At 36.5% G+C, this 23,381-nt stretch overlaps 1 long non-coding RNA gene across 1 annotated transcript; it reads right to left on the reverse strand.

Annotated features, from left to right (window-relative positions):
• Nucleotides 1-3,882: 3,882 nt before the first annotated feature.
• Nucleotides 3,883-20,556, reverse strand: LOC144579707 (uncharacterized). The gene is made up of 2 exons (XR_013527877.1): nt 20,420-20,556; nt 3,883-6,444 (listed from the first exon to the last, which is right to left on the reverse strand). It is a non-coding gene; the product is annotated as an uncharacterized LOC144579707 (long non-coding RNA).
• Nucleotides 20,557-23,381: the final 2,825 nt, after the last annotated feature.

Below are 23,381 nucleotides of genomic sequence, written 5' to 3' on the forward strand. Positions count from 1 at the left end.
ATCCTTGAAAGTACATAATCGGGAACGGATCCCAACATGGCCAATCGCTAACATCCCGGGATTGCAGCTCTCAGGGAAGGCGCAGAGAACTAGAGGACGCCACACTTTCAGACAAATTCTGGTCGCTCACGGAGCAGAAGATCCCACAGTGGAGGAAACACACGGGTGGCCAGCAAGACTCTCCTGGCCGGCACAGCGGTTCCGCCTGCACCTCGCCGTGCAGCTCTCGGAGCAGAGTAAACAGGTTCGGAGGACCTGCACGGGCCCCCAGCATGACACCAGAGCCTGGCAGCGGCTGCAGCGCTCGGCGCAGAGTAAACGGGACTGGTTCCCCTTCTGACCGAGGTTTGGAGCCCCGGGAAGGCATTCAGGAAAATTTTCCTAAACTAGCAAAGCAGGTGAACATTCAACCCCAGGTAATACAGAGAACACCACAAAGATATTCCTCAAGAAGAGCAACCCCAAGGCACATAATCGTTAGATTCACCAGGGTTGAAACGAAGGAGAAAATACTAAGGGCAGCCAGAGAGAAAGGTCAGGTTACCCACAAAGGCAAACCTATCAGACTTACAGCAGATCTCTCAGCAGAAACTCTACAAGCCAGAAGAGAGTGGGGGCCAATATTCAACATCCTCAAAGAACAGAACCTTCAGCCCAGAATTTCATATCCAGCCAAACTAAGCTTCACGACTGAAGGAAAAATAAAATCTTTTATGAACAAGCAAGAACTCAGAGATTTTATTACCACCAGGCCTGCTTTACAAGAGCTTCTGAAAGAAGCATTACACACAGAAAGAAACAACCAGTATTAGCCTTTCTAAAAATACACCAAAAAGTAAAGAGCACCAACATAAAGAGGAATTTACACCAACGAATGGATAAAACAGCCAGTCAACATCAAATGGCAGTAACCCTAAATTTAAATAGACTAAATCCCCCAATCAAAAGACACAGCCAAAACCCAACGGCAGGTTACATCCAGACCTGTTTCACATGCAAGGATACACAAAGACTCAAAACAAAGGGATGGAGAAAGATTTACCAACCAAATGGAGAGCAAAAATAAATAATAAATAAATAAAAAGCAGGAGTTGCAAATCTCATATCGGATAAAAGAGATTTTAAAGCAACAAAGATATAGTGGTAAAAGGATCAATGCAACAACAAGAGCTAACGATCCTAACACCCAGATACATAGAGACTTAGATTCAATGAGACAGAAAATTAATAAGGATATCAAGGACTCGAACTCAGATCCGGAACAAGTAAACTTAATAAATATTTATAGAGCTCTCCACTTCAAATACAAATAAATATTTATAGAGCTCTCCACTTCAAATACACAAAATATACATTCTTGTCAATACCACATCACACCTACCCATAGGTTTAAATGAAACATTGATTGGCCATTATTAATACCCAATTTTTTTCAGAATAAAGCAATATTTCCATTTACTCTCCCTCTTTCTCTTCCTCTTTCTTCCTCTCCTTTACTTATTGTTTTTTTCTTTCCTTCTCTCTCAAAAAAAAAAGAAATCAATGTGTAAACCTCTAGATCCAGGTCGGCAATGTCTCTCTCATTGCTTGATTTCCTTCCTTCCCTTCCCTCCCTCCCTCCCCCCTTCCTCCCTTCCTTCTTTCCTCCCTACCGTCCTCCTTCCCTCCCTTCCTGCCTTCCTCCAAAAAAAAAAAAAAAAGAAAGTACATAATCAATACATGGTATATAACATTAACCTGTTAACATTACTAGCAAAGTAAAATGTAAAGAACAAATTCTTTTACTAATACGTGAGCACTGGAAGAAAATTTGAGGTCACTTCTTCCATATCCTCTCATAACAGTGTTGTATCCCCAAAATAGAAGAACACGCCAATTTGCTATTCTTACTTTTATGCAGAAAATAGTTTTTAAGAACAACAGAAATTGAAGAGAAAAAAAGCACTCAAGGTTTTTGAAAAACTATAGATCTGAAAAAGAATGAATAGGACATCATATAGTGATGTGGGATGGTAGGGTAATTCAGTGTTTTTATAGGAGGTTTGTGTTTCTTTAATCACAAGACCTCATAGACTGAAATGAAAACTGAGCAGGAAACATATTTTCTTTTGATTTGGGTCAAAGGAGTCCTGAGGCAGAGATTTAAAACTCCCCAGTAGATGTTGAGTTTTACAGTGGTTGGCAAAGTTATTTGCATACGACTATTGAATTAATGGGTATTTGACTTGAAAAATAGAGAAAAACAAACATAATAAAAAGTATAAATCACTCATAGCCCTTTAAAATTTATGTGGGCTCTGAAGTAAAAGTCTCTTTGTCCTCTTTAATTCTAATATTTTTCCTCTGTGCTTATGCAAACATACACACACAAATAGTATATATCTTTTAAAAAAAGGAAAGGGGCATGCCAAACACATTGATTTGCATTTTTTTAAATGTAATATATTATGTACACCTTTTAAGTTCACATATTTAATGTTGTCTCACTGAGGTAACTACTTGGTACATCACTGTATTGATGTTCCCTAATTTACCTAGTAAATGTCCCCCACTGACAGATTTTTATTTCTAATTTTATATTATTATAAATAAAGCTGGAGTTTTATGTATAAAGCTGAAATCTCCTTTTAAATATTGTTAATACTTTAAAGTTGTCTTAATTATAAGAATCAAAACATCTTGAGTGCAACAAAATGTATTAATTATAAAACGTATGGGATCAATAGGAAGAAAACAGAAGGACAAGGGATGCACAACACAAGAAGAAACTTTGTTGACCGATAATCTTCAGAGAACTTGGTATATACTGCTTCTCTATGGAGCTGTCAAAGCATTCTATATGTGATGTTATAGAGACATAGGGTGAGACATGCAAGCCTCACATCACAGGCCCTCTAAGATTTTAAACATGTCATCTCGTTTAGGTCTCAGATCTCAGTGTATACTTTCAAACATCACATGGCTTGGGAATAGTTACAACAGTGAGGGATGTTCATTAGGTAGACTATACCTAATGCCACATAGTTAAGGCTACAAATTCCCAAGACAAGATTTTTGTTTGGTTTTGAAAGCAATGAAGAAAAAATTCTCATATCCCCTATGCTACTCAAGGAAACATAAGCTTTAAATGTAATTTTCCAAAATATAAAAACAGATGGTATACACTTTGTTATTAATGGACCAAAGTTTATTTTGAAGATTCTATTAACATGGTATAATGATTTCATATTTTTTTGTGTGTTAGTGCTATCATTCCAACCTAGAATATGTTCCATATTTTATATCAAGTTTTTCTCTAATAATTTGCAAAATGAGAAAAAACAAAAAACCCAAACTCCAAATAGAAACTTAGTGCAGAATAGAATAACACTATAAATTTAGATGGATTTGAGAATAAAATCTGGAAAAGACAAATTAATTTTTTAAAAACTGCATGTGGAATTAGGCTTTGCCAAAATTCACATTTACTTTAAGTGAATTTTGGATCATTTTAAATCTTCGTAAACCTCACCTAACCTTATTCATGGTGACAGTGATATGTACGAGCCCTCTAACTTTTTGGCTGATTGTTTAGTTTTACATGTTTTCTCTACCATTCATTTTATTGTTTATGTCAGATTTCAGATGGTTGTGATTTTTCTCAAAATACTTAGCAACTTTATGTTATGGAATTGAGACATTCGTTTATTATTAGCCTGCTTTCAATTTCATAGTTGAATTATCTGTACATTATCAGATAAAGACCATAGGATAAAGCAAGGATTTATTAGCTTCTTATCCATTGGCTTCTTAGACAAGGAAACATAGAAGAGCTGCACTTGAGAATATCTAATTTTAGATCATGGAAAAATCTGCTTTATATTGATTTTTCAATTTTTATAATTTTGGTTTCAATTTTATGGCTAGAGAATACCATATGTAAACTCATAGCCAATTTATATATTTTCAATAAGTCTGTTTTCTAGTTATATTTTTATTTATTCCTGAGAGAATCAGTGTCTATACGTCCATTCATTGTAGATCCTCCCAGTTCACGGGCATAAATGAATGAATGCAAACAGTCACAATACATAATGGTGGCTGATATTTACAACCTTTCTATTTAATAGTGTGTTAGTATAGACATATTAATAAAAAATTCAAATTCATAAGCCACCACAAATTATGTGATTATTATGCATTACAGACTTATATTTCAAATTATATGTTTCAAAGAATTGATTCCCTCAGAAGAAATTACTTAGCAATATTGTGCAAAATAATTTATACACTGGGGAAAGGTCACCCTTTACAATAGATGGTGCTGGGAAAATTAAATTGCCACATGCTGAGGAATAAAAAACTGGACCCCTGTCTCTCACCACACATAAAAATCAACTCATGATTGATAAATGGTTAAATGTCTAGAATTACAACAATACTAGAAGAAAACCTAAGGAAAACTCTTCCAGACATTGGTCTAAGAAAGGAATTTGTGACTAAGACCACAAAAGCAAAAGTAAAATAAAAAATAGACAAATGAGACTTAATTAAACCAGAAAGCAAAAGAAATAATCGACAGAGTGAACAGAAAACCTGTAGAATGGAATAAAATACTTACAAAATTTGCATCTGACAAGGAACTGAAACTCAGATATAAGGAACTCAAAAAATTCAACAACAAACAATCTCATTAAAAAGTGGGCAAAGAACATGGATAGATGTATAAACATTTTTCAAAGGAAGAAATACAAATGGCCAATAAGAATATGGAAAAAAGTGCTCATTATCACTAATCATCAGAGAAATGCACATTAAAACCATAATGAGATATCATCTTATACCAGTCAGAATGGCTATTCTTAAAAAGGTGAAAAATGGATGTCGGTGAGGATGTGGAGAAAAAGGAATGCTTCTACATTGGTGGGAGTGTAAATTAGTACAATGTCCATGGAAAACAGTATGAATTAGTACAACATCCGTGGAAAGCAGTATAGAGATTACTCAAATAACTAAAAATAGAGCTACCACTACTGGGGGTATACATAAAAGAAAAGATATCAGTATATAAAAAAGATACCTGCACCTGTATATTTATCACAACCCTATCACAATGGCAAAGATATAGAATCTATCTAACTTCTCATTGGCAGATGATTGGATAAAGAAAATGTGGTATATATACACAATAGAATACTATTCAGTCACAAAAAGGGATGAAATAATGTCTTGCAGCAACATGGATGAAACTGGAGGCCTTTAAGTGAAACAACTCAGAAAGAGAAGACAAATACTGCATGTTCTCACTTATAAGTGTGAGCTACATAATGCATACATGTGGACATCGAGTATGAACTGATAGATATTAGAGACTCAGAAAGGTGGGAGGGTGGAAGATAAGAAATTATTTAATGGATACAATGTACATTATTTGGGTGATGGATACCACTAAAAGCCAAGGCTTAACCTCCACAAAATACATCCATGTAGCAGAAATTGCACTGTATCTCTTACCCCTTACATTTATATAAGCTTAAAAAAAAATAATTGCCACTAGTTGTCCTTAATCTGGTCTTATGGTTTCCTGTTTGCCAGTGTCACCAGCACTCTCAATTTTTATTTTGAACCTGTTCTATCTCATTACTCTATCTTACCTGTCTGGCTCTTATAAATCTTTTGAGTCATTACTCATTTCTTAAATAATTCTAATTTGTTTTATATAATATCATTCAATAATAAATGTTTACTAATTGACTCAGTGCTATATAGTATTTCCAGTCAGTTTCAAGTGAGTATTATAGTAGTGTCATTAGTTTAGGCCATCTAATACTTGAATACCTTCTCTGTGGAATGTTCTATCTTATGATCTTCATGGAAGGCAGCAGTGGAAAGTGCTAGATACTATTGCTCAGGGATTCTCTGCAGCTGAAGTACAGGCAAATGAACTAAGTTTCCTCAGTCATAACCACATGCCTCAGAGACTTACTGACAATAGCAGTAGTCACAGATGGACTGAATCCTGGGACAGAAGGAGTGATGTTAAGGGTGGGATCCAGCAAGAGGTGTTAATGTTATTTGAGGTACAAGCCACAGCATTTAATGTTTAGCAATGGTATTCTCACTGGGCCAGTACTACAGCCTAACTTTTGACATTGCTCCTGGGGTGAGTATCTCATATCAATTCTCCAACCCTCATGATGAGCCTGTAAGCTACTTGATAGCCATCAATAAACTTCTTTTCTTCTTAGTAACGTTAGAATCTTGGCTGACTAGTCTCAGCCTTTATAAAACATTTGGAGTAACCACCAAGGAAATACTTGGTCACTCCCATGACATTTCTTACCTTGGTCTGTGAACAGAGTTTCCCAGTCACTGCAGGGTTGCAAGCCTTTTCTCCCCTCATTGCTGAGAGTCCAGGTTTATTCCTTGCACCAGGTGGATCCTCATTCCTTTCTCCTGAGGCCACTGAAACGAGGCAACAGGATGCATCTCCTCACGAGAGGTGATCAGAAACCCTTTCCTCAGGTGAGAATGAAGGCCTCACACGGGCCATCAAATAATTGGGAACAAATGCTTGATGCTGTGAAGAAAGATCAGCACTGAGCCAAAGATCTCTCATCAAGGCAATTTACTTCCTGTAGAAAGGGTGCTGCCCATCAGCAATCCTGCCATGAGAGCACAATGAACAAAGTAAAGCAGGAATATTTATTCTTCACACATTGGTTACTTACTGGTGTGTCCTGTGTCTGTTGATTAGAGCTGGACCTTACAGTCTAAATTCTGTGTCCCCAACCAAATCTCATCTTGTAGCTCCCATAATCCCTACATGTTGTGGGAGGAAATCAGTGGGATATAACTGAATCATGGGGTCAGGTCTTTCCCATGCTGTCCTCATAATATAGAATAAGTCTCACAAGATCCAATGGCTTTAAAAATGGGTGATTCCCTACACAAGCTCTCTCTTTGCCTGCTGCCATCCATGTAAGATGTGACTTGCTCCTCCTTGCCTTCTGCCATGATTGTGAGTCCTCTCCAGCCATGTGGAATTCTTAAGTCCATTACAAATCTTTATTTTGTAAATTGGCCAGTCTCAGGTATGTCTTTATCAGCAGCATGGAAATGGACTAATATAATGTTGCATTGCTTATGATAAGATTCTTTGTTCTGAATAGAGCAGGCCCTATTCTGATCTGAAAAGAAGGCAACTTAGGATGACACCATAGGAAGTTCTCTTCTGAAGCCATTTTATATATGTCAGTATCCTTGTCTACCTCCCTTAAGTAATAACATTTTAAAATAACCTAATCAACAAGAGAAGTTGTTTTCTACTGGTGTGAGACAATTCTTCATTGGTCTCTCATACTTCTGTGCTTCTTGTGAGCACCTGGAGAATAGTATCTTACATACAGCCTTTTTCTCAACAATATTTCCAAGGACATCTGTACAGCAAACAGCCTTAGAAGATGCAGCAAAAGGCAGATTTGTTTACACTTTAGTATAATAAAGATAATGTCTTCCTTCAAGGCAAAAGTCAGGCAAGCTTGCTTACCGCCCATTACAAAAGATCAGGGTTTCTTAAACTCAGGACTTTTCTTCTGTAATGTGACTTGCTGCATGCACAGGCATCACCTGTCCTTTTTGCATCACTTTTGCATCTGTCCCAAGAGTCTCCCATTTTTCTCTAGCATCTGAAAAATGTGACAGGTTTGCAAGTAGAATAATAAAATCAGATTCTACATTATATTTCATGACAGTTGGGAATAGTTTGAACATTATGAAACATAATATATATCTGTAGGATCTGTTATTTTTTTACCTGATCTGAAAACTAACAATATGTATATCCATATCTGGATATCTATCTATATATAAAGATAGATGGATAAAGATCTATAGCTCTTCTCAAATGACAAATAGATATTTTATATCTATTCCCAAATAGCATGGAATATAATATATGCTAATTTTTTGGTTTTACAAAAAGACTTACAATAGGATTTTTTTTTTGAGATGTTTTGCTCTTGTTGCCCAGGCTGGAGTGCAATGGTGCAATCTTGGCTCACCACAACAACTGCCTTCTGGGTTCAAGAAATTCTCCTGCCTCAGCTTCCTGAGTAGCTGGGATTACAGGCATATGCCACCATGCCCAGCTAATTTGGTATTTTTAGTAGAGATGGTAATCCCACCTCAGGTAATCCACCCGCCTCAGCTCCCAAAGTGCTGGAATTATAGATGTGAGCCACCGTGCCCAGCCACAATAACATTTTTAAACTACTTTTTGGACAAAAAACTAACTTATTTGACTTCTTAACATGTAATTTATGCTTTATTCAAAAGTTCTTTTGTCTTTTAATTAAGAAATATTAATATAATTACAAGCAAGATGAGGGTAAAACAGACAAACAATAAAAGCATATTATGTGCAGAGTTCTCTACAAAGTGCTATGAATAAAAAGTAGCATCATTCCTACCTTCAGATAAATGAAAGTTCAGTGGAGAGACAGACATTTAAGTGAGCATACAAATATACATTTCTAAGTATTATAATAAGGGTATATAACAAGAGCTATTGGACCATTGAAGGTCCAATTCTGCCTAGGAGAAAGAGCTTTTACAGAGGATTCCTCTTAGACATGAGACAGAAAAGATTTCAGGCATGGAAAACAGCACACTGGCAGAATTTATTTAGTATTGCAAAAGCTATACCACCCATGGAAGAAGCCAAATAGGTCTGCTAATGTTGTATTCCAAGGAAAGAAGATTTAATTTTTTTCTGGAAGTCAATGAGGAGTAATTAAAGGATTTTGAGAAGCAGAGTCACATGCTCTGTATCCTTCTATTATGGACTGAAGTGCATCCCCCTGAAATTTACATTTTGATTTGACTTCATCTGGAGACAGAGCCTTTAAAGAAGTAATTAAGGTTAAATGAGGTCATAGGAGTGGCACTCTAATTCATTAGGACTTGTGTCCTTTTTGCAAGAGAGACACCAGGAAGGGGACGTATGCAGAGAAAAGGCCTGTGGGAACACAGGAAGAAGGCAGCTATCTGCAAGCCAAGGAGAAAGGCCTCAGAAAGAACTAACCTTGCCGGCATCCTGATCTTAAGGGCTCCAAAACTGTGACAGAATAGCTTTCCATTGTTTAAGCCAAACAGTCTGCGGTACCTAGTTATGCTAGTGCCAACAAACTAATGTACTCTCTTTATTATTTTTCACAGGACTTATCAGAATGTGACATATCCTACATGTATTTTACTGTGTACTGTCTTAAAATACACATTTCATCAGAGCGGGGCTTTCTGTTGTTAATACTCACTGAGGTGTCTGCAATGACTAAAATATTACCCAACACATAGCTGGTGTTCTTTTAGTATTTCTTGAGTAAATGAATAGAAACCACATGGAATATGAATTACCATCAAAACAGCTCAAGATGGGAGGCAGAATACTCACTAGTGGCAATCACATTACACAAATGTGAGATTATGATGCCTGATTAGACATTCTTTGAGACAGGAATACGGAAATAGATTTGAGGAGTTAAGGAATTCATTTTAGAACATTTCAAATTTGAGATGCAAGTAAGACATTCACATGGAGCTGTCTAGTGAGCAGTTGGATATGTGACTCTGGGGTTCTCACGGGAAAACTTGGCTAGATGTAAGCAGTAGAGTCATGAGCAAGTACGTATTAGATAAAGCCATGGTCAAATTGAGATCCCACAGGGAAGTTAACTGCAAAGACTGAGAATGTATTTCTTTAAAATTCCATCTACAGGGAAGGCAGGAAAAGAACTTAAGATTAAGGAACCAGAGAGGTAGAAAACAAGGAGGAAGAATAACCAGGATTAATGAGTGATCATTTCTCTTTCTGGAAAATGTCTGTATAGTTTAATAAAGCAAAGGATATCTAATTAGTCAGTCTTTCAGTTGTAAGCGAAAATCTTCTGGGAAAATCTCTGTAACATGTTTTAACCTGGCTTAGAAGTGAAAAAGAACAAACTACATTTTCTTGGATCTGGAGAGATTATGTAATCTCATTATGTTGGGTTAGCTATAAAAGAAGGCCATTTAGCAGATTCAACTACAGTCCAAATGACCAAATCCTCACTTCAGAAAACTTGAATTCCTTCAAGCCGAATGGGCAGTGGATAAATCACTGCATGTATCTATTTAAAATCAGAATTGTTCTTTCAATGCGTTCATAAAATTCTATCCTAGGACTAACTGTGAAATTTTAGGCCTCAAACCTCATAAAAGCCATTCTCTTAGATTGATGTTCACAGCATATCATCTGGAGAAGGGCAGCTCTCTCAAATAGAAGGACTAAGCAAGTGAAAATAGACTCAGTGAAGAAAGAGAAGAATGTTTTGAGTAAGTTAGGCAAGCTTGGAGACATGATCATTGGAGTAGTTTCATGAAAGAATATCTCACAGGGTCTGTCTATATCAGGAACTAAAGACAAGATCCTTCTTTGAGAGCCAAAGAGAATTCGCTCCAACTGAGATGGATATTTGAATGTTGTCATTTTGGAACTCCTATGCCAGTTGCCAGGTGAAGGCACAAAATGCCTTAATTGTAAGATTTTTTTTCCCAATTTGACCCATCTATTTTCATGCCAGCTTTGCTCTACATTTTCCCATTTTATTAATACAATATTTACTGATGACATTTGGCCAGAATTTTGTTAAAATTGAATTACTTTTGCTTTCCTGGTCCTTTTCTGCCTCTGACATCAAACCTGCCATTTCTACAGAATTCCACTATTTTTACATGCCGTGACCCCATGATCTGGACTTTGTCCCTAATTCTTGCCCCTACATTAAATTATATTAGTATTTTTAGTGTCTCTACCTCTCTCACATTTTGTTCACAGTATCTGTTCATTGTTACTCATCTAAGATTAGGCTTCCATGGAGATTATTTTGGCAAGGGTTTTTCAAAGACACCACTACATAAAAAGTGGTAGACAAAATTATTGTTGGCTCTTTGCCATGAGAAAAATATAGAGTTTTCCACAAATACCAACTCAGACCTCATAAAGTTTCTGTCAAATGAGGTGTGAAACAATCACAGATATACCTCAGCCAACAGAGTATGGGTGTTTTATTTTACCAGAAACATGGTAATAGCCATGCTTTAAATCAGGAAACTCTGGATGTCTAAGTTCATGGATTAATGAGGGTTTTTTTTTTAATAAATAGTAGGCAAAGTTTCAAGGTTATTAGTGGATTTGTGTTTGTAATGCCATCATATTTTTATAATTGGAATATAATGCTTATAATTTTAGTGTTTTTGAAGACAGGGCTATTGAAACTTGTCCCAATAAATACCCCAACAAAATAGGCTGGCTATCTTGAATTGGAAAATACTGTGTAATCTCTGAAGAGTATCATCAGATTTTTTAGATTGCTGCAGTACTCCTGTTATCTCTTCCAGTGTTTCCACACTTAACCATAAAGGATTCTTTGTTATTATCATTAATGGGAATTTGTGTTGCAATTTTAGCCCTTTATAAAACCAGAGATTTTTCAATTTGAGTTTACTCTGTGTAATCACATCACACCGGGCCCTTTCAGTTCATTATGCCTATGAATTACACATAGGCATAATTCATTTGTAGTTACTATATCAACTTCTGGTATTTTTAAAATATAGGCTTGACAGGTAATACTTCTTAAATTGCTTATTTTTATCATCGATAACACTAATTTTTAATGACACTCTAGGATGTCTACTCTGGATCCCTAGATGTTTTTCTTGGATTAATTTAAGAAAAAATTGAGCATGAGGACAGGTGTGCTGGCTCACACTTGTAATCTCAGCACTTTGGGAGGCTGAGGCGGGCAGATACCTGAGGCCAAGAGCTTGAGAACAGCCTGGTCAACATGGTGAGACCCCATCTCTACTAAAAATGCAAAAGGTAGCTGGGCATGGTGGTGCATGCCTGTAGTCCCAGTTACTCAGGAGGCTGAGGCAGGAGAAACACTTTAACCTGGGAGGCAGAGGTTGCAGTGAGCTGAGATCGTGCCACTGCACTCTAGCCTGGGCAACAGAGTTAGACTTCAACTGAAAACAAATAAACCAAAAAAGAACCTTGCATGAGGATTCTTAGAAGAGTCTTAGAGACTAGGCCAGTTATTAAAGGTTTTTTAACAGCTTCTTCGTAAAGATCAGGTAGGTGGGATAAAGCACACAGTTTCTAAGAAGCCAATGTAGTTCTTTCAGTTCTGAAGGAAACCCTTATAGTGTTATGCCAAGCCAGGGAGTGAAGACTTTGAGGCCCCGCTAGGAGTGCCCTGTTGGGTTGTGGTGATAATCAAAAACTCAGACTCAGGCTGGTTTCTCTATCTGGACTGCCCACAGAACTGTGATTCCTTGTCTTGAATCTCTCAACTGCCTTCTTATTTTTTCCAGAATTCGACTTTCAGATGATTTAAAATTCCATTTTTAATGTCATTTTCCTAAGAGCATGAATAAAAAGTATTTATACATATTCTCAAAGTTTTAGTTAATTTATATTTGAAGTTTACATAGTTTCAGAAGATCATATGTAGTTTTCCAAGGAAACTGAATTAGAGAGCTCTTGTTGAGATATTTAAACAGGTGCAATGAATACAAGCTTCCTTTGTAGCTTCTGACCCTATTTGATATATTTCACAATATCTTTCACATGTTGGCTTCTGTTTGTATTTGTTGAATGAAGAAAATGTTGATTGTTTACCTAAATAAAGCAATGCACAAGGTATTCAAATGTGATAGTAGTCAAAACTTTGACCTTTTTTTATTTTAAAATTTTAAGTTAATTTATTTTATTCAGCTTTATTAAGGTATAATTGAAGGTATACATTGTGAAATGATTAAATCAAGCTAATTATATCTATCACCTCACATACTAATCTTTTTGTGTTGAGAACATTTAAGATCTACTTGAAAATTGCTAAGGGAACAGAACTTTATTTTCTAAATGCAATGAATTTTATGCTATATATAGGCAGCTGAAATTTTGAGGCATATATTTAAGACTTCACTGTTTCTGACATGTCACTGAGTCAGTGGCAAGAATGACAATACCTGTCTCAGTTTTATGCACTAACGAAAAGGAGAGAAATTTAAAAGTATTCTATTTTTTTATCTAAGGATTGCTTCTTTCCAAAGGCAATATAGACTAAGATATTGAGGAACCCCAAAACTTAGTATAGCATACTGTTTTTTTCATTCAAAATGCCCAATAATAATTGTTCTAATTTTTGCTGCTTATTATTTATTAAATGTTAGAGTTTATATTATCAAAATTAAATCTGAACTCTTAGGAGTAATGCCAGGCAAATGTGAATTAGCAGGCAGCATCCTACCTAATGGAAATGTCGGCTGAATGTAAATAGTTTCAGGTTCCTACTGAATGTAAATAGTTTCAGGTTCCTACGAGTGCTACAAATGAACAGCTATTTTAGGGTCAATATTCAACTAAGGTGTTATCCTATACTTCTCCTATGCTCTGAAAGAAGAAATGCATGGAATATAAATATCCAATTAAATCTACAGGACAAATCTACTGAGCCCTGGGACTGCTAAAGTTGAGTTCAGGCTACTGGCCTTGGGTAAATCAAAACTTAGCAAAGAGACATGAAACAAATGACCCTAAAAATTCACACATGAGCTAAGTTAAGTAAAGGTTTGTTTGTCTTGTGTTTAGAGGCAGGAAACTTAGAGGAGAGGAAATTTCAGGTCAAATGGTGGCAACACTTGGGAGTTTCAAAACTCCAGGATATTGACAAATACACAATGCTTCTCTGAGAGTTCTCCATCGGGCTCAGGAAGTGTAGGTGACCATTGATGTGATAACAACTGCACAAAGCAATCTGCTTTATGTTTTGAACTTGAGATGTTTGGTTAGGAAGAAATGCAAGCTAAAAGTTGAACTCTAAATTTTACCCATTGGATATGATTGTTGAATAACATCAAAGGTGTTTGAAGAAAATCATCATGATTTTTCTTGAGTGAATTACCTTTTTGCAATGAATTTTAGTTTGAGGAGAGACTATTTCCTAGCAGAAATGTTGAATACAAAATCTATTAAATTAATTGCAAATGAAGTTAAACACAATCTGCCCATACTTATGGGCACTGAGGCAGATGAGGATATACTTCAACAGGAGGTAAAACGAAGAAGCATTTGATATGAGGTTCTGAGAATTCCTGAAAGTTTTAGCTCTGAGTGCTCCACTTCTCCTCCAGACTGAGATTTAGCCTTTGGGTTAGGTATGGTAGGCCGAGTGTCCTGACTGCCCACATTTGAGCCACTTTAGACATTTCTGCAGAACCCAAATGCCTCCACTGCTGGGGCTTGGCAGAGAAAGAAAAAAACACTTTTAATTCTAAAAATTAAGTCCTTGGCTTTCTTCTTGTCCTGCTTATCCATTCATTTGAAGCTAAGAAAATTTTCCTTAAAATACATATTTTGGGATGGAGGGTAAAGATAACATCACTAAAAATCAGAAGAAAAGCAATAAATGCAGTGTAAGAAAGAAATCACCAATAATCACCTAACTTAGAGAAAATAGTCTCATTTCAGCTTCAAAAGCTGAAATGGTACCCTAGAACCTAATGCATAGGCAACAGGAAAATGAAAACAACTAAATAGAAAGTGATGTTTTGTAGGTTTGTTATCTTTAGTATGTAATTCATTTTATATAATAAATATATAATGCATTTTACTTTTATTAAATAATTTATAATCCATTTACTTTTTAATATATAATTCATTTAATTTTATGTTTTTATAATTCAATTGTTGAAATGGCTGTCTTTAAGAGCCAACTTGCAAAATTTCTGAGAGTTGAGCAATTGGGTCTCTCTTCAGCAATCTGGCATAGACCACTTATACATACACCCCCTCTCCAGTCCACTACCATTCCCCACACTACCCCAAGTGCAGATAAAGAAGGAGACAGAGCTTGAGAGATAGAGCTCCCAGATTGTGTGGAAAGAACCAATATGTTGTCTGGAGAAAAAGAAAATCTCCAAAGTGAAAAGTGAGCTGTTTTAGCCATGTGAGCCTCAACTTTGAGGGGGAACAAAACACCTTCTTTGCTTCTGATTATTACGACTTCTCCCAGAACCGTAAGTGAGAGGCCATTCATGAACCACATTGAAGGAGTCATGTGTTATAAGGTTATGTGAATTGTGGAACAATACCCATGGCTCTCTAAGTTGATTTAATTCACTAGAACAAATTTTTGAAATGGATAAAAAGGGCTTTTATTTGTGGTAGGAATTATGTTTTAAAATGACAAGTCCCTTACTGCTACCAGATCCCACTCTTCAGCCTGAAAATGAGCTCCTATAAATAACTGAAATCTGAGAGAATAGAATCAATTTCAGAGTGTTTGTGTATCTGCTATACTTATCTTTGTATGTTTCCTTATAATCTTTCAGTGTCTAGACATATTTATTTCAGTAAATTAGAATATGAGTTGACTTCTATTTGTGAAACATATGAAATGATGTGAATTGGATGAAAAATGTGTTATAAATTAAAATTTCATTCATGAAATTCTATACAACATGTTCATAACATAAATAGCTGCTTGTTTTAATTTTATCAAGTTAACCTAAATTAAAATGAATCCCAGTAAAACTGAGGCCATAAAATATTTCATCATGTATTTTATGCAGATAGTGAATGCAGCAAAATATCTGTAGAATAGCACACCAGGTTCGGACTCTAAATATTTCTCAAGCAGCATCTGTTACACAGACATTTATAAAGATTCTGTGTCAATATTGTATACAGTCTAACTTAAGAGGCAGCTCTTTGATGCTGTTGATTATTGTAATCTCGGTTATCCTTCTCTGGCCTTGTTTATTTCTAGTTAATAGTGTTCCCTCTTCTTTTTTTGTTCAGTTTACTGGCTAATTTTTTTCATAATATCCTGTACATTCAGAGTTAAAAAAAAAATCAGATCAGTAAAAATGTCAGATTTCTTTTTTAGTACTATATATGACTTTCTTTTCTCTTTTTTGAAAAAAACTTAAAACATATTTACTTTTAGAAATTATTGTGGTTAATCATGAGTTATTCCTTAGCACAAATTGATAAAGGTGTAAAGACTCTGTGTCTGTACAGGAAGTGCCAGCTTTGTGAGGCAGGTTACGTTGCCTTTGAGCTAATATCCAACCTCAAGCGGAGAATTCCCAGAAGGCATTCACATCTAAAGGTGGAGACGACTTCTAAGAGGAATGCATCTTGAAACTCCAAAAGAATCAGTTGTAATGGTGGAATGATAGGCCATGGGGCTGCTATTTTGATGATGGAGCCCTAGTGATAGCCACTTAATTGAAACAACAACAGTCCCTTATTACAAATGAGGTCTCCCTTGTCTGAGACCCAGTTCTGTGACTACTGAGCTGAACTGGCTAGAACTCGGTGAGAAGTGAGGTGCAGAAAGGTGTAAAAGCATATTAGTAGAGGTTAGCCTGTTTGTCTTTCTACATAATCATGCTAAATCGCACTTTCCAGGTCATAAAATGAGTATTTCCTAATTATGTATTTAATTATCAATATGCTTTTTTAATGATCTGTGTTGCAGTACTATGACTACAGCTGATTACTATTATGTTCCCGTGGCTGGCATAAAAACAACAGCTCTGGGTTCAAGACCAGGCTGGGCAACATAATGAGACCCCATGTCTATCAACAATGAAAATAAAAAAAGCCCCAGCCATTCAGGAGGCTGAGACAGGAGTACTGCTTGAGCCCAGGAGTTTAAGCCTGCAGTAGCTTACTATGCTCTGATGGCACTGCATTCCAGCCTGGGTGACAGAGCAAGACCTTCTCTCTAAAAAAAACAAAACAAGAAAAACAACTCTGGGAGGCTAACTGAAGAAAGGGCTGATTTGCTGAATGTGTATGCGGTTCCCTTTTTCTAGGCAATAACAGCAATAGTCAGGCACAAGAATGTAGTTTGTGATGACTGTTCTTGCAATAAAGTATTTTGTGTTTGTATATAAAGTATTTTATATAGCACATAAGCCTTTATTTGTTCTAGGCAATTATCCGAGGCTGTCAAGTTCAAAGAATTGTGTGGATGTCTCCCAAAATAGCATCTCCCCACAAAGACCAAATGGTGATGATGAAGGATCCTATTAGAAACAGTTAACTATTTCTTATGCTCCCATGTAGCTGGGGAGGGGTTTTACAGACCTTGATGCATAAATGAAAGATAGTTATGATGCCATGTGATGCAAAAGTAATTGCTCTTCTGAAATAAGTGAAATAAGTGAAGTTGAGATGTTTGATTCAATCCTAGAGCAGAGGTTCTCTTAAGTGTTATCTCTGAAACAGGGGCATCATAGTTACCTAATAGCTTGTTAGAAATACAAATTCCCTGGGCCCCACTCCAGACCTACTAAATCAAAGACTCTGGGGCCAAGCCCTTGCCATCTATATTTTACTGATAACAAGACTTACATGGTAAGGTTTGAGAGCCACTGCTCTAGAACACCCCTTGCCATGAGGAAAAGGATAGAAATTAGTTAACTGGCAGTGAAAGTATGTTAGACATGAAAATGATCAGAGAGCGTTGACCTAAGACAGGCTTAAACATTTAGCTTTTCCAGGCCACCTTATCTTGGATAGCTCAGACCTGGTGTCCTTTCTCTTTCCCCATGGTTGTCTCCTACTTGAGAATTCACTCTGGCTTAAGCCTCATCCTGGTCTTGAGGAATCCAAACCTTGAGTTGATCCCCAGTTCCTGCCATCTTATCCAGCTCTGATTCTTATTTATAGACAGTCTGGCCTTGTACCAGCTCTGCCCAAGTCCCGGAGATAAAAACTTCAGATTCAATCCCTCTGTAGTTTCTTCTGCTCTACTGCCACAAATTCACCACTGTTTCTGAATACACTATTTGCAAAGTTAAAGAGGCAACCCCTGGCCATAGGACCAAATAAGGCATGAACCTTCTTTTTCACTCACCTCTCTATCCAGTGAGATGCTAATAAATGTTTAACAACTGACTATAAAAAGAAGCCCTGCTTTACAGTAGTAGATGATTTCTGTGCTGTAAATACTCTCACCATATCTGATTTCAGGTTACCGATTGCTGATCCTGGTAGCTGTGATGACACCGAACACAGCTGGAGCTGGGAAGAGACGAGCACAGTTGGCTCTGCAAGCCTGTAGGAGCTGGCTCCAGGACACACAGCCTCCATTCTCACCCTTTGCCCAAATCCCTGGCATAAGAAGGTGCCCAGCAAATAAACATTTAGTAAATGAATACCATTGGATAGATCAGTGCAAACCTTTAACCATCATTGGAAAAGGAACTCAAGGTGTAAGTGTCAATGGTGAGGAAACACGGCATCTATATATGTGAGTAGCACATTGTGCTTCACATTCTTATCCAGACTTGAAGTATAAACAGTTGACATCAAATTGCATAAACATTTGTCACATAATAAAAAACAGCTATGTTCTTGTAAATAGCTATTCTGACTCATCCCAAAATGATTCAGTACATGTAATTTAATAGTCGCATACCATTTCAAAGCAGAAATGGTCTGTATTGTAACTAGTGTTAAGTGTTTGAACTTGTAATTGAAGTGAGATAATTAAACTGGCGAGGCTGGCATTTGTAGACATAACTTTTCCCTTCTTTTGGCTCATCCTAAGAACACGCAATGTGATACGGAACTCACTATTTAATAGAGGCCTGGTCCACCTCATTTAACATTATCAAGTGCTCATGTGCAAAGAATTCATATTTAAATTTTTTTGAATATTTATGAATAAAGATTTCCCCCTGAACTGCAAAGGCAAATAGTATTTATTTGCCAATTTATATTGGTTTTCAGAATAAATGCTTATTCTTTAACACACTTTAAAAGATTTGAGAAGGAACTTAAACCGTTTTTCTCTCTAAGAGTAGGAGCTGTTTTTTTATGACTTCAAAACATGTATTTTAACTAGGAAACTTTTGTTAACTTCTCTGCAGTTAGATAATAGAAATCGCTGTTGTTCCTCATTCCCCTGCTCGGTTCGTCCACTTTTTAAATGCTCTCTGTAGGTGTTCATGTTCACTGGTATTTTCTTTCAACAATTCCTGTAAGTTATCCTTTCTTTGTGGATAAGTCAGAGTTTGCAAAACTTTACAGCCTCATTCTTCAATTAAATACCGACATGGAATGGTGGTGTCGAGCATGCTAATCAGCAGGACCTCCCTGTGGGAATCTGTGCTAGAAGACTGGTTCACATTGAAGGCAGACAGTGCTGTTGACACTGGCTGTCAAAAAGGTTTCACGTCTTTGAAAGGAAATCTTAATCTTCTTTATTCATGTGTGAACAGGTCCAGGCCCCCATCCCGGGACTCATATGCATTGGCTGTTTAAACTACAGGTTGCTAGGCTTTGGGCTAGAGTCTGTTTGCCTGCGTCTAGTTTCCCCAAATGGATGAGGACTGAAAATTAAAATCTGTCTGACACAGGCCGTGGCTTTTCTGTCTCTGTTTGAAGAGACATGGCAACCTAGGGTGAAATGAAAAGGAATTTTATTGAGCGCAAAACCACTCGATGTTTAAATGTTGGAGGCAGGAACTGAATGGTGATTTGGGGTAACTCATAGATTGTTTATAGACAGTGGGATGGCTGTCAATCAAGGCACAAAGGCAAAATTTGTGTCAGAAAAAAAAAGTGCTTTTCTAGTGGCTGAATTCTTGTTTCCTGTTAACAGTCTCAACTCCAGAAATAAAAAGCTTTTTTTTTTTTCTTGAAGTTTCCAAGCACACAAATTTCAGAATAACAGAGGTGCCTTACTGATCTGGGTGGCACAGTTTAAAGCTAAGTTACACCAAAAAGACCTCCTATACAGTTTCTCTGTTGCATTTGAAATTTTTTCATCTTACTTATAACTCTTGTTTCTGCATTTTTCACAAATAGAAACAGAAGAAGCAAAGATGCAATCACCATTGGAAACCTTCAGAGATATTTGGGACAATATACACTGTACCATTTTAATAACCTAATACAAAAAGATCTTAGGCATACATTTGATTTTATTTTTAGAACCCATTTCTTCCTAGAAATTAGACAATTTCTTGAGTGCTCTTTTATATCATTAAATAAACATTTTCATTGTTAACATTGGCAGTGTTAACAAAATATATGTTTCGAAAAATAAGCAATGCAAATAAGGATTTTCAAAATAACTTTTTACCTTTTGCTCCCAGAGAAATTTCAGGGCATGCAAGGAATATATATTACATTAACCTGGTGGGTAGTTAAATGTGTTTCCTCATTTAATGTAAAAAATATCTAGATTTGAGATTTTATTCAATAATGATAGATTCCAATGCAACCTTGAATTCTCTCTGTATTTCCTAGACTTCTGTGTATCAATAGCAATCTTCTCCTACATATACAAAGATAATAGGGCTGACTCACCAGTATGGAAAGACATGTCTGTTGGTGCTGCTTTAAGGTGATGGTAGATTTGCTGTGTTGAATAGATGCTTCAACCCAACTCCGTTTTCAATTGACACCATGCATTTGTCAAAGGACTGTTCATAGGTTTTGTCCTTGGCAAGAGGAGAACAAGGAAAGGAAAGAACATTATCAAAAATCTTCTCTTGTCATTTTTGGTTTTAAGGAGTGCTCATTAATCATACTCATTATTTCCTACCAACGCTGAACAGTTTGAGAAACAGTCAAAGGACCAGCTTGGAATAAAAAGTTTGGCAAAGCCAGATTGGAAAACAAAGTTTATTCCCCAGAATGTTGAATCAAGTTTATGACTACTTCCCTTGACAGAAGTTTCTTCTCTAGTACTTCCCTGAGTAGATCAATGCGTTGGTGAAATTTCTTGCTTTACAGCTGTGAGTAGGTTTCCCAGGTGGGTAAAAATAAGAGGTCTCTGATAACTAGAGAAATTTCATTGAAAGAGGCCTGGTATCGGGCCAGGGTGAGGAGAAAGGGGAGATGTATCAAACAACCATCAGAATCACTAGAAAATTGAATGAATATTTAATCTATCCCATCCTTTTTATCCAGTTTGGTCATTTTCACCTAAAATAAGAGTGACAGGGAAAGAGTTGGAATCATATGGCTGGGAGTCTTCTCCTAGCCCCTACATGGAGAGGACTAACACCCAGATTCTCTGTCTCCTCTCTGGTTTCTTCCCATAGATAAAGTCTTTCTCCTTAATCAAACTTTAGTCAGTTCCTCTGAGCCTTCTTCTCAAACAGGCCTGGACCTTGCACTTCAGTGTCAATCTTATTGGGCCTATTGGGCCTACATCACTCAGTTTCACGAAGAATCCTGCTAAGTCAGTTTAGAGAGTATTCTCTACCCTTGATATCTGCTCTCCCCTCAATATCTTATTAAATTCTTCATTTCTCATCATCCCCCAATGATATCTGATCACTCTGACCTGCCTTCAGCAAGAATTCTGTTAACTAAGTTTAGCAAGAATTCTCTCTGCCCTTGATGTCACCTCTTAGTAATTTTCTTATCCACTGAACATCCTTCCCTCACAATCTGTTCTTTGGTTATAAATCTCCTTGTTATCTTTGTAATATTGAGCCAAGTTTTATACTAAGGTCTATTTCCCCCTATTGCAATTGTTCCTGAATAAAATCTCTTTTTACCATTTTAACTATTGACCAACTAGTTTTCTGTAACACCAGCACCTCAATCATCTCTATCACCTATCCATTGGGAAGAGCTAAGAACATTCCACATCTATCCATGAAGCAGAGAATTACTGGCTTCACTCCTCTGACGAGGTCACCAAAAGTCTGGAAATGAAGATAAGTTTCTAGGCAAAGTTTCTATGCTGATTTTAAAAACTGCAAAATAGGGACTACAGATACTGCTAGAACCATAACTGTAAAGGATTGTAAAGTCCTTGCAATTTTCCATAGCCCCTCCAAACCTCGAGAGTAAAGGAAATTTAATGGCCCATACATACATACTTCCTCAGGAACTTGGAACAGCAGAGTTACCATGTCTTCATGTTGGCATTTTGGATTATTAGTTTTGGCTAATTTAAGGTTATTAAATCACCTTGAGCTTCAAGGAGAGCAAAAAAAAAAAAATCATGAATGTAAACCATGTTAATACAATAATAATAATGTGGACTCCCTGGGGATTAGGAGGAAATATTTCAAATTCCAGAAACAAAAAGGTTCTCGACACAGATGCTTCTTTATGGTGTGTGTATGGGGGAGTGTCGTAACTAAACTGTCTGCTGCCATTCAGTTTTCTTGTTCCAATGCTACTACTACATCCTTCAAGAGTTTTCTCTGCTACTTACTCATTGCTCCCTAAAACTATCATTTACTATGTTATTACAAAAGCCTGGGAGAGGTTTCCATCCTTGGACAGGAAAAGCACTCTTGTCTCATTACATCTGCTATTTCTGGATCCATACTTGTTATCTTTCCTCATTCTTAAGAAAATGGAAAGTTTTCGAGTGATGCAATGACCTTGATTGCCTGGGCTTCACTGGATTTTTTTTGCAAAAAAAAAAAATATTATCAACATTGCCAATTAATATATGAAAATGTTGGCATGGTCTTTTCAATATGTATTTCCTTTTCTATATGATTTTTATTTGTATCCTTCCCTCATTTATTTACTTTAAGCTTATTGTTTTTGTTTTAACAGTTCATATTATTTGCCAGTCTGAGAGGTTAAAATGCTATTTTAATTTGCCTTTCTTATTAAGAATAAATTAATATTCTGGTGTATGTTTTAAAAAAATTCAGCATTTGAAATGATCTATGACATTACTATTGATTCCATCTCATTTTATAAAGGTTACTTTTTCCTCAGCCTAGACATTCTAAAGACCTTCCGAGTAGCTACACTGGGCACAGAAATGAAAATTAAAATAAACTACCCTAAACTACAAATGCTAGAAAAGAAAACAATTATATTAGGATTTTCGTGATTCAGATCAAAGGCAATTCATTTTTCTTAAAAACAAAACTGAGATACCATCTCACGCCAGTTAGAATGGCGATCATTAAAAAATCTGGAGACAACAGATGCTGGGGAGGATGTGGAGAAAAAGAAACACTTTTACACTGTTGGTGGGAGTGTAAATTAGTTCAACCATTGTGGAAGACAGTGTGGCGATTCCTCAAGGCCTTAGAAATAGAAATTCCATTTGACCCAGCAATCCCATTACTGGGTATATATCCAAAGGACTATAAATCGTTCTACTATAAGGACACATGCACACGAATGTTCATTGCAGCACTGTTTACAATAGCAAAGACCTGGAATCAACCCAAATGCCCATTGATAATAGACTGGATTGGAAAAATGTGGCACATATACACCATGGAATATCATGCAGCAATCAGAAATGATGAGTTTGTGTCGTTTGTAGGGACATGGA

This window comes from Callithrix jacchus, chromosome 16 (assembly GCF_049354715.1).
Source record: "Callithrix jacchus isolate 240 chromosome 16, calJac240_pri, whole genome shotgun sequence".
Taxonomy (NCBI): Eukaryota; Metazoa; Chordata; class Mammalia; order Primates; family Cebidae; genus Callithrix; species Callithrix jacchus.